We start from the raw sequence: 12,611 nt of genomic DNA, 5'->3' as shown, positions 1-12,611 counted from the left end.
GCTCTGACCTACCAGCTGGAGAGGAGTGACTTGTAGCGGAGATTGGATCCCTGTTGGACTTAAGATATTCTGGTGCAGTTTTGGGGTGGGGGGCTTGCCCAATTGGCAGCTAAGGAGGGGGCATGTGCAGACCGGAGGGGGGTAACGTGGGGAGGGTGGGGAGCCACAATATTAAAAGGCTAGGCGGCAGATCCTGGAAAGGTGCAGGTGGCAGGCCACGCCAGTTTAGGGGAACAAGGGATAGATGCATAATATCCATCCCCTGTTCCGGGCCTGTCCATAACCAGAAGACAACTGGGGGACGCAGGACTCCATCCGACCTTCGACTGCTGTTATGTAACGCCAGGTCTGTGGTGCAGAAAACAACGCTCATCCATGACTTGATCTTGGATGAGAACGCAGACCTGGTGTGTATTACGGAGACCTGGCTGGATGAGGCCTCAGCTCCTATGCTTGAGGCCATGTGTCCAGCCAGTTTCCAATACACACAGCAGCCGAGGGTTGGTGGGCGGGGAGGGGGAGTGGCAGTCATCTATCGAGGGTCCTTGGTTTTTGCCAGGCCCCCTCTCCATGAGACCAAGTTTGTTGACTGCATGTACTGGAGGTTGGGCCCAAAGGGCAGTTTAGGGATTCTGCTTGTGTACCGCCCACCCCGCTGCACAGCAGACTCCCTGGCCGAGGTGCTCGAGGTGGTCTTGGGTGTATGGATGCTCTACCCCGACCTATTAGTTTTGGGGGACTTCAACGTGCACGCCGAGACCGTCCTCACTGGAGCCCCTCGGGATTTCATGGAAACCATGACTTCCTGGGATCTGCGCCTTAGTAATATAGGGCCCACCCATGTAGCCGGTCATGCTCTTGACCTTGTGTTTGTCTCGGGAGGGGAGGGAAGTGCTCTGAAAATGGGGGCTGTTCTTTCTAACCCCGTGACATGGTCAGATCACTACCTGGTGAAGATGGACCTCTCAATGCCACACACCCTCCGCAGGGGACAAGGACCTATTAAGATGGTCCGCCCCAGATGCCTGATGGATCCTAAAGGATTCCTGAATGCGCTGGGAGAATTGGAGCCGGCTGAAGGCCGCCCGGTCGAAACCCTGGTGATGGAATGGAATAAGGAGATCACTAGGGCAGTAGACCGGGTGGCTCCGAAATGTCCTCTCCCCCTGAATAGAGCTCAGATAGCACCCTGGCTCCGGGGTCTGAGACAGGAGGTGAGACGACTAGAGCGCCGGTAGCGGAAATCTCGCTCTGAAGATGATCGGACACTGGTTAGACCAGCAATTGCTGCCTACCAGGTGGCAACAAGGGCAACAAAGAGGGAATTCCTTGCTGCCTCTATATGCTTCAGTTTTGATCTAATGTTGGTGGCTTGCAAATAGAAATAGGTATTTAACAGGAATCTAATTTTTCTCTTAGTGGAGAAATTGTTTCTACAGTTGTTGCTTTTAAATTGAATATGGATTTTAAGCACAGATTAGCAAATTAAAAATCAGTCCTGGTGGGAGGAAATAATCCCATATCTCCATAAGAATAAAAATACAAGATATTATAGTGTTCTGATCCAATAGTGGCTGCAGCAGTGGAAGTAGTGGAGATGATTTTCACTTGCAGCCTTCAGTGCCGCCACCCCCACTGTTCTGGCCCCCTGCAACACTCTAGAGCAGATGGGGAGGCTGTAGGGGATAAAGGCAAAAATCATCCCCAAGCTCCTTCTGCACATGGTAACCACTACTAGATCATTCTGGGCCATTGGGTTGGCTTGAAAAATGCACACCATTAATGGCACAGAACAGCAATCCAAGTCTACTCAGAAATAAGTCCTACTGAATTCAGTGGGCTTGCTAAGCCAGGTAAGTGGGGTCAGAATTGCAGCCTCATCCATCTTTTTTATTTGTTAATAAAATTAATTATATATGGGTGTTCAAAATAAGTACTTGGATTTTGTATTTTAGACCATTCCTACTGACATGCTAGTTTCCTTTGGTTTGGAAGGAAACAAGCGCATCTGTTTCACATGGATAATCACAAGTTTGGTAAAGGCACATCATAACTGAATCAATTCATGTACAGCTGAATCTTTTCATTTAAATTAACAGTTCTAGTCAAAACTGTTTGCAAATTACATGGTTTAGTTCCCACATGAACTAAATCTCCTTGCATCTTATATTATATAACTTAAAAGAAGAAGCAGATTTTTGAATTAAAGTAGTGCAAGCCAGGGAATTACGTGATAGAAATGCAGTAGCCTACTTTTTTTAATTATTAGATGGTTAGCCATCCTGGTAACATTTGGAAGTTGATGATGAGGGATACAGGCATACCCCACTTAACGTCGCTTCACTTAACGTGGCCTCGCTATAATGTACATGCTCCATATGCCTGTATTTCTCCAGAAACACAGCTAGCAAACCACTTACAGGGTTAGGGTTAGGGAGAGGCACGGCAGCGCAGCAGCAGAGGCTTTAGCACATGGGGATGGAAATAGACACGATCACGCCACTGCAGATCAGCTGGAAGGCGCGATTGTGATCAGCTGGGAGGCCCGGCAGTGCAGCAGCAGAGGCTTTAGCGTGTGGGGGTGGAAATAGATGCCATCGCGCCACCGCAAATCAGCTGGGAGGCGCGATCGCTATCAGCTGGGAGGCACGGCAGTGCAGCAGCAGAGGCTTTAGCATGGGGCTTTGAGGCTCCACATGAAGGAGAGGGAAAAATGTTTTAAAAGGTAGTGCTTCACTTTAAGGACATTTTCGGTTTACGTACTTGCTCTGGTCCCATTGAGTATGTTAATGCGAGGTATTACTGTATTTATAAATAAACTAAATAGATAATTCTCTGAAATTTACCTTGCAGAGAAGAATGTTAATTGTAGCTCCAGTTAGGAAATGAAGAGGCTTCACAAGGGGAAGTGTGAGTAAAATGAGGGCCACATTTATTCAGATAATAGGAGGCCTTAAATGGCCTAATATATGCCCAGAAACCTCCACCACCTGTATATCAGTGCTTCCAAAGCCCAAGTCAGCCGCAGTAGCATGAGATGATATATGGCTGTTTTCCACCCCACACCTAAGTAAGCACTAGAGTCCTTGAACCAGTAGTGGATGGCATGGTGGGGAACCATTGCTAACTTGACCTGTGGTTGGTCGCATTGCTGTTGCTTACTGGGAGATAAAGGGGGAGGGGGAAGGTGGCAGCAAGGCTGGTGTGGTGCAAATGCCACAGTGGAGCCAATCCCATGCTCCTGCCAGAATGTTTGCACGGTGCCAACTTCCCCTACACCTCGCCCTCCCCATCTATTTCTTGGTAAGCAGCAGCGATGTGACCGACCAGAGGTCAGGTGAGGGGCACTGCCCCACCATGTCAGTTGCTACTGCCCTGAAGCCAAACAAATTTTATGCTTAAACTGACAATTTAAGGTGTTGTTTCCAGAATGTTTATTAGTGATATTAAGCTTTTATAAGTCAATGTCGCTCTACTAAACTCTCTGGAATGGTGCTCATGTGTCCATTTTTAGTTTCCATACAAATCTTCCACATTGAACTGAGCGAACAGGACAATATGCTCCTCTGCCTGTTACAAAACTCAGTAATAGGGATTATGAATCTGTGAGATTATATTATATAGTAAGTGTGTGTGTCTGTGTGTACCACTGCCTCCTTAATTGCTCATGTCAGCTTACATTATTGCCAGATAAATTTATGGAAAATAAATTAACATTTAACTGAAAGAGGCCTTGGATTACATACACATTTTCCCTTGCCTCAATCAAGCTTTGCCCTTGTGTGCTAAAAAAAAAGAAAAGAAAAAGGGAAATGAAAAACAACAGAGTGACATGATGGAGAAAGATAAAGCACAGCTTCACATTCCAATGTCTGGCACAGGCAGCCTAAAAGGGGGGGGATGCTATATTTATTGATTTTATTTTGGTTATCATTCTTTGGACAGCCTGTTTCACAGACACCAGTTGTATGTATTGCACTCTTCTGATTTATGACTTTCTAAAGAAGCAAAAGTCTCATGTGAAAGCAAGATGTTAAGAACACAAGAAGAGCTCTGCTAGATCAGGCCAAAGGCTCATCTAGTCCAGCACTCCGTTTTCTCAGAGGCCAACCAGATGCCCATCAGAAGCCCGCAAGCAGAAGCTACGCACAGTAGTGCTTTCCCCACCTGCGATTCCCGGCAAATCGCAGTGACACCAGTTGGTGCGGGAGACAGTCATGTATATTGACAAATTTAAATGCTACAAAACCTAATGCTGATTCTGAGCCAAAAGAGGAGCATGTGAAAGGCGACGCGTACCTTTATCTTAGAAACAGGCAGGCAGGAAATCACAGAGCCAATAAGATTGTTTTAATCACTGCAGGCAAATGAAGCCTACAGGCAAATGTCATTGCTCTGAGTTTCTTCTTGTTTATTGACTATTTAGCAACTTTAATGTCTCCAGGAAGAAGAATGCTTTTTTAAAAAAAAATTTGCAGCCAAGAGAAAGTGACAAGTGCTGTGACCAACAAGGATAAGATTGAGGTGAGTGGGGAGGGTGTGCCTTTCAACACATTTTTCATCCATCAACACCCCCCTTCACATCAAATTTCAAAACCTAAGACAAGTTGACACTGCAGGAACTTATGCTTTCAAATGGAATGATTTGTTGTCTAAGGTCTGATTCAACTGGCACTCACAATTAGAATAATCAAATTGCGTGTTATTTTATGCATTCCATTTAGCAACAATGTAGACTATTAGAATAAGTATCCAACTTCTTGCATATTGTGTTTGAGAATGTGAAGAAGACCTTCATACCTCTCAAGGAAATAATATTGGGATATTAATGTAATAAACTGCCCGCTAGTGCTTGTTAGAGAGTGAAGAATAGTCGTTATCTCTTATTACTCCTTGACACATTTCTTCTTCTGTGCATTTGGCTGTTTTCTGTTGCATAAGCCAAAGCGACTGCATAGCAACTTTTTTCGTCCAACCTGGCCCACCTCAGTACAGATGCAATGCTGCTGTATTCCATAGCCATGGCCCAGACAATCAATGGATTCTGTTATCTGAATACATTTAGATGAACATCCAAATAGATGGATTTGGGCAAGTCTGATCCTCTATAACTTTGGAAACAGGATGCATGTCTCTGAAGATGGGTTGGCATATTTAATCCTGGTTTTAGCACAAGAAGAGCAGTTGAATGGGAATACAATCCCACTGATTGTTTTAATGAAAAATTCTTAATCTAAGCACATAAGGAAGATGTCGATTACAAAGTCAGTCAGTTGGCCCATCTAGCTTTGTACTGACTACAGCAGTTGTGGAGAACCTGTAGTCCTAAACATGTTGTTGGACTACAGCTCCGATCATCCTGGAGTCCCTGGCCCATGTTCTCTGGGGCTGATGAGCGTATGAGTCCAACATTTGTAGGCCAACAGATTCCAAACCCTTAGTTTACATCTGGCTGTACTGGAAATGCTGGGGAATGAACCTGGAACCTCCCTCAAGGAAAGACTGTGCTCAGCTACTGAGCAATGACCCTTCCCCTCAGTCATCAATTATTTTTTGGATTATCACCTTTCTTATAGATGTCTTTCTGACAGTTTTATTAAGGAGTACATTTTCAGTGTAAGCATCATATAGATTCCCGTCATCTTTTGGACCACTGCACAAAGGAGAAGGAGTGGGGAAGGACTACTGGAACTACTTGCCTTGATCTAGAAACAAGCCAAATCTGCTGAAAGCAAAAGCATTCCCACTGACATCAGCATGTTTAAGAGGCTGAGCACTCAGTATTTCCATTGTTTGCTGAAGCTATAAAGAATGACTTCTCTTTATATTCTTTGAAATTCAATAAACCACCAAAGTATCTAATATATCAAACTTTTAGTAACGCTAGCCAGATCATGTGTGCAAATTAGAACCAAAAACAAATATTATGCTTTCAGCAAGGAAGAAGAGGCAAGCAAGCGTATCGTTTACAGAATGTAAACAGTGGAAATGATCAATTTTCCATTCTCATTAAATATAATTACATAAACAGCACTGCAAAATATATTTATCACTCAGCTGGCATAAGAACAGAGCTAGATGCTGACATGTTTGCACAGCCACTTAATAAGTTATGTTGAATTTCTAAATGCTAGACTTGAGGTTCTATAGAAATGTAGGGCACAAACTCATGGCCTGGTCTTCTGAATAAACCCCATTAGGATTTCAGGATTCAAGGCTGCAGTGTGTCCTAAACCCCACCCACCGATCACACAGTTCACGGGGGGGGGGGAGAAATAGAGATTTTTTCCAGTCTGGATCCAGGGCCAGTTTGGAGATTGCAACACCCCTGGTAGTGTTGGCAGATGGCCTATGCTGGGAACTGGGCATGGAAAGTGTGTCTCTGTTGGTTCTGCTGGATCTCTCAGTGACATTTGATACCATTGACCATGGTATCCTTCTGGGATGCAGTAATACCTCAGTTAACAAATCCTCCAGGAACAAAGCTCCTTTTGAGGAAGGCTTTTTTTAAAGGTGAAACTGACTAGTTTTGCTTTGCTGTGGATACATTTTCAAGCCTGTACCTTTGCTGTACTATGGATAAACTTTCAAGCCTTTGCCTTTGCTCTAAGGTAAAACTGACCAGTTTGTATCTTTGCTTTGCTATGGTAAAACATTCAAGCATGTGGCTTTGCTTTGCTACAGTGAAACTGAGAAGCCTGCATGTTTGCTTTGCATCAAAGAGATCTCTTGCTTTCTTCCAGGGCTGGGAAGGGAAGGATCCAATACAATTCCAAGGAGGAGAAGGAAGGTGGATAGGTGGGTGCTGGGTAGACACCCTTTAAAGCCCCTCTTGAAGCTGCCCCCACCATCTATGAGAGGGTGTACCTATCCCTTTTCTTTCCATCATATTCCTGTCTCTGGTACCAAAGTTTCTGTTAATGTGTCCAGGAACACATCTACTTTGTTAACTGAGGTATTACTGTATTTGGCCACCTTGAAACTTGTTAGGAAATGCTTTGTGGTGGCTCTGGTCCCATCTGGCTGAATGTTCCCAGGATGTGGTGCTGGGAGATTATTATTCAGCTGTTGGCCCGCCTGTGGGGTTCTATGCAGCCTGATTCACCCTTTTTGCTTTTTAACAGCAGAAACATCGAGGGCACAAGGATCAATCCTCCCTATCTCTGTGGGGTTCTATGCAGCCTGTTGTGAACCTGCCCTTCCCCAGGGATTATCCCTCCTGACACCCACATGCATGGTTCAGGAAATCCCCACTCAGCGGGATGCTTGCTTCAATCTGGGTCAGATATGCTCTCGGAACCACAAGCTTCAGCCCTTCCACCTTTTGTCCCACCCAAAAGGTGTCCACTGGTCTGCCCTGTTAGCACAATAGGATGTAGGTAAAGGAACTGAATAGGACCCTGATATGGTAGTACACGTGACATGCAGGAATTTAAATGAACAAACTAACTTTATTAAAATACAAGATGTTAAATAGTATATGGATGCACAGTCTTTATCTTCCCTACCTGTCCTACCCACCTCCAGTGGCGTGACTAGAGTTGGTGTCACCCGGTGCTGTAACTCATGGTGTCACCCCCATGGATCTCCTCCTGTACCAGACCATACAGAATCCTTAGTAATGTTTTTTGTACTAATGTTACTCGTAAATTGTAATTCCCGTATATATAATGGCAATAGTAGTGACATAAACAACTAGCAAAATTAAAATTACAGCATTAAATCACAATATCATAAGCACAGCCTAAATGTATTTACATTTATACATAGTTTCATGTGGTTAAAGTGAAAATTCGGTAAGAAAACAATTCGAAGTAAAAACGTTTAAGAACTACATCAAAATTATGTTCATTTTAACATTAAACTTTACTGTTACATGTGGCGTGATAGAATATCCCTGCACAATAAAAAGGGTTGTTGGAAAGACTACACACACACACACACACAGAGAGAGAGAGAGAGAGAGAGAGAGAGAGAGAGAGAGAGAGAGAGAGAGAGAGAGAGAGAGCCACCTGTGGGATCATCACACAAACAACCTAGAATATTTTTTCCCTTTCACAAAGACATGCAAAAGATTGAACCCAGGCCCTTCTGCATGCAAAGCACATGCTCAGCCTACCACTGAGATATAGGGTAGAAAAGCACTCACTGTTCTGCTGGGTCTGCAGGTATGACAACAGTTCTACAGATATGACGACAGTGCAGGGGCCTTCAGAAAAAGGGAACCTGCTTTAAATAAGAGAGGGACAATGACCGCAATGCTTTTTCTGTATCAGGGAAATCACCAGGCCAAAGTCTGTGGGGCTTGGCATATGGGGCTCTGCTCCCCACTCTACCTATAACAAGAATGCAACGGAAGCTGCTGCTCCCACCAATACAGTTCTAGCAATGCTCTGCCCAAGGGTTGCATATGTGGGGAAAAAATCAACAAAAGGAAAGAAAATGAAGAAGCAAAATGAACAATCCCTTATAAACTTGCACATGCACTCATGCTTAAGACACTCATGTCTGTTAGGGGTTGACAGACAGCACGACAAAGGCAGGCATTAATTTCTGAACAGACATTTTCTGACCTCAGACTAATGTGAAGCCCACCGCCCCACTTTCTAATGTTAGAAATACACAGTGGGGCTGCAGTACAGCAGCTTGTACATGCTCAGAGGCACTGTCTTCCTTTATTCCAGGACTGGGTCCCCTGGCAATGGAAACAGGCTCTAATGCCTCATTAAAGATCGCAGACATAACTCTGATTGCACTAAGAATGAATGAACTTCATAACAGTCTGAGGCCTGGATGTGATCACCTTTCTACGGGACGGTGGGATCAAAAGGGGGGCTTGATTTGAGGCACACCAGAACTAAACCCCAGGACCTGTTGTCATCAGCAAGACTCACACCTTTCCCCTATATGTGAGAAAACAAACAAAAACAAACAATAGTTCCTCTGTTCATGTGCAGTGTGCTTTCCCCTCCTTCTTTTCTCCGGGAAGGATACTCAACTTTTGGTGGGCTTGAGAGGAAGTCCTACAACAAAGGGGACTGAGTTGCAGCAGAGTTGTCAGCTATTGTTATTTTTGTTATTATTATTATTATTTAAAGAAACTGTTAAAAGGTGGAAACAGATTCCTATGGAGGGATAAAATTAAACTAGGAGTAGCGGAGGGGGGGAGAGAGAACATACAAAGAGCCTGGCTGCTGGATCAGACCAAAGGCCCATCTAGTCCAGCATCGTGTTCTCACAGTGGGCAAGCCTACTTTACAGGGTTGTTGGGAGGATAAAATGAGGACGGGGGCACCATGTACACCATCTTGTTTGGAATAGTTAGGGAAGCAACTGAAAACAAAATGAATAGCATCACAACATCTTTATAGAAACCTACATTGGAAATACTGTGCACTGGTCACCCCATCTCGGAAAGGACACCGTAGGACTGAAATGATCAAAGGATTCAGGTTGAAGCAAGTTCCTCAAAAGGAAAGACAAGCATGTGGAAATTGGTTTAGAAAGAAAGGGAGACCTATCATGGAGGTTAGTAAAAATTATGAATGGAGACAAGATTTTTTTTCTCATTCTCCCATAATTCTAAAATCCAGCACTGTTCAATGAAGACATCTGGCAATACCATCAGGACTGACAAAATAAAACATTTATTTCCAGAATTTAACTGATTAGATTCATTACTCCAGGATGAAGTAATGTCACAAGATGTGATGATAAGACCACTAGTTTACATGGTTTTAAAACATTAAACAAATGCATGGATGATAGATATCTTGACTCATAGCTGTTGAATAGATCTAAATAGACACCCCACGTAGAAGCAGCATATTTTAAGACTACAGTATGTTAGGGACAAACAAGGGGAAGATTGCTGTCCTTATGGCTTGTAAGCTTCCAAAAGACATATGATGGGCTGCTATTACAAATATTATGTTGGACTATCACTAGATCATCCAAGAGGTTTCTTTGCATATTTTAAAGAGCCATCTTGCAGAGGTGCTGCTTAGTTATAGGCCAATATGTGGGCAGTCAATACAAGAGCTGAATAAGATCCAGGTTTCATCAAGCCAGATCAAAGTTCTATCAGTCACAGCTTCTGGGACAATTGTAGACAGGAGACAAAGGTGATATCTTTCCCCTGTTGCTTGTCCATCTGTGGTTGCAATCCTAACCCCATTTACCTAAGAGTTAACCCAATGAATTCAATTTGACTTCCAGGTAGACATGGTTAGGATCGCACTGTAAACCGGTGGCTATCATTACATTCCTCAGTTAAGCATGTCTGTGAAACACCAGTTACTCAACAGTCCTGAAGGATCAAGGCAACAACCCATCTAATGCACACCTTGTTTTCCATAGAAAGCAGACAGAAGTTTTCAGGAAGACTGTAGGATGAATGGATCACACACACACAAGCACACATATCTTTTAGAGAAATACTACCTATGAACTAGGAGATTCTGTATAGATGTGACAGCTAATAGCTGTACATACGACCTATTCATGCATTAGAATCATAGATGTGGAAGGGACCTTGAACATAATATGGTCCAGCGTTCTTCAACCTTGGGTCCTCAGATATTGTTGACTTACAACTCCATTCCTGATCACTGGCAAAAATTGATGGACATTATGTAGACCCACACTATCAGGGGACCCAAAGTTGATGAATATCCATCTAGTCCAACCTCCTACTCCAATGCAGGATGCAACTACAACATCCCTGACAGATGGCCATCCAGCCTCTGCTTAAATACCTTCAGTAAAGAAGAGTCCACCCCCTCCTGAAACAGTCTGTTACTGTTGAACAACTCTTACCATCCATTTGTTCCTCCTAACATTCAGCAGAAATCTGCTTTTTTGCAATTTCCACCCATTAATCAGTCCAATCCATTTTTAAAAGCCATTTTAAGCCCCAGAAATATCTGGAATTCTCACCCCTCCATTAAATATTTCAATTCCATCCAGTCATTACATGGCCTCTATAACTAAGAACCTGCACCTATGCTTCCTCCCAATCCAGTATTTGCAACCCCATCTAAAACCCTGGAGAGCCACTCCCAGTCAGTGCAGTGAGCTAAATGGACTAATAGTCTGACTCAGTATAAGGCAGCTTTCCTGTGTTGCTATAAACCGCCTTTCCCTTTAAAAAAAAAATTGCCCAGGCAGTTAACACCAAAATACTTACTAATAAAATTAAAAGGAGTAGGGAAAGAAAGAGTCAGAGAGTTCATACAAGGCAGATATCTATCAATATCAAAATAAATAAGAGACCTATCCATATAAAAATTACTAAGCAAGCAGTAATACTGTGAAATACAATCAAATGAGAGCAGAAGAGTCCCCAGCCCCTTCAAAGGCAGGAAAATGCCATTCTAAATCCCCAAGAGCAACATGTGGCACCCAGGCAGCAAGATACATTGCCCCTGCTGCGGGAAGCTCTCCTAGGCCGTGACGAACCTCGACGCCCTTCCTGGGCCTGCCGTGGAAAAGGTTAAGGAAGGGGAGGCAGCATCCCTCTTTCCTTCCTTCCTTCCCCCAGGCAGGCAGGCAGGCCTCGGATGCCCTCCACCTGCTCCGCTGCCCAGAGCCCCGCGTTCCCGCTCCTCCTCACCCATTTCTCCCTTGGCTCAGCAGCAGCGGTGTTGGCGTCTCTGACTGGGCCCCCCCTTCATGGCTGCTCCTGCCCAGCGGTGCCCACAGCATGAGGGGTGAAGCAGGGTGTCCTTTTTGGAGGAGAGGAACTGGCTCTGGGGCTAAGGAGGAGCAGGCCCGGCCTGGCCTGGCCTCCACCGCCACCGCCTCTTTGCGGCTCCTGCTGAGGCTGCCAGGCCACTCGGGTGCTGTCTCCTAGCAACTGTTCCTGGCCCCGCCCACTCCCAAGGAGGTGGAGGAGGTGCCAGCTTTGCCAGGGCCACCAGGATGCTACGGCACCAGCCACGCATGTGCTGTTTCAGGGCAAGTACAGCTTCTGCCACGCTGGATGGCAAAAGTCTCTAAGGTTGCAATCCAATACGCACTTACCTAACAGGCTGCAACACTGCTCGAGGCCCTGCCCCATGGGAGATCCAGCTCAGCCACGGTGCACGCCTTCCATGTGTTAGCGCGGTGGCAGCAGGGCAGCTTTCCGCCTTCCCCGCTTCCCAGCTGTGCCTAGGGGGGCGGCTCTGGGTGTCACCCCCTCTCATGGTGTCACCCGGTGCGGTCCGCACCCCCTGCACCTCCCTAATGATGCCGCTGCCCACCTCTAACTAATATGTAATCCACCCTTTTCCACCCAGCTCATTCCCACAACACAACCTCCCTCCTTCCACTTCCACAAACTCCTAACTGTCAAAACCAACTCTCTTTCCCCCCCAGTCCTCCTTTAGAACTCTCCCTCACACACACCCTCTCACCTGGCAGTTTTAACATCACTCATACTCCCATGCATTGCATTAACTCCTTCAAACTTATAACACATTTAATAACAGTTCCCAACAAATGGTTTCGTTACACAGCCCTATTCATCCTTTTTGCTTTTTAACATCAGAAACACCCAGGGTACAGAGATCAATCCTCCCTATCTCTGTTGCTGTTGGAGCTGGACAAGGACTCTGGCTTATATATTA

This window comes from Rhineura floridana, chromosome 1 (assembly GCF_030035675.1).
Source record: "Rhineura floridana isolate rRhiFlo1 chromosome 1, rRhiFlo1.hap2, whole genome shotgun sequence".
Lineage (NCBI taxonomy): Eukaryota > Metazoa > Chordata > Lepidosauria > Squamata > Rhineuridae > Rhineura > Rhineura floridana.
The sequence above is the reverse complement of the archived record's forward strand: the minus strand, read 5'-3'. Positions refer to the sequence as shown.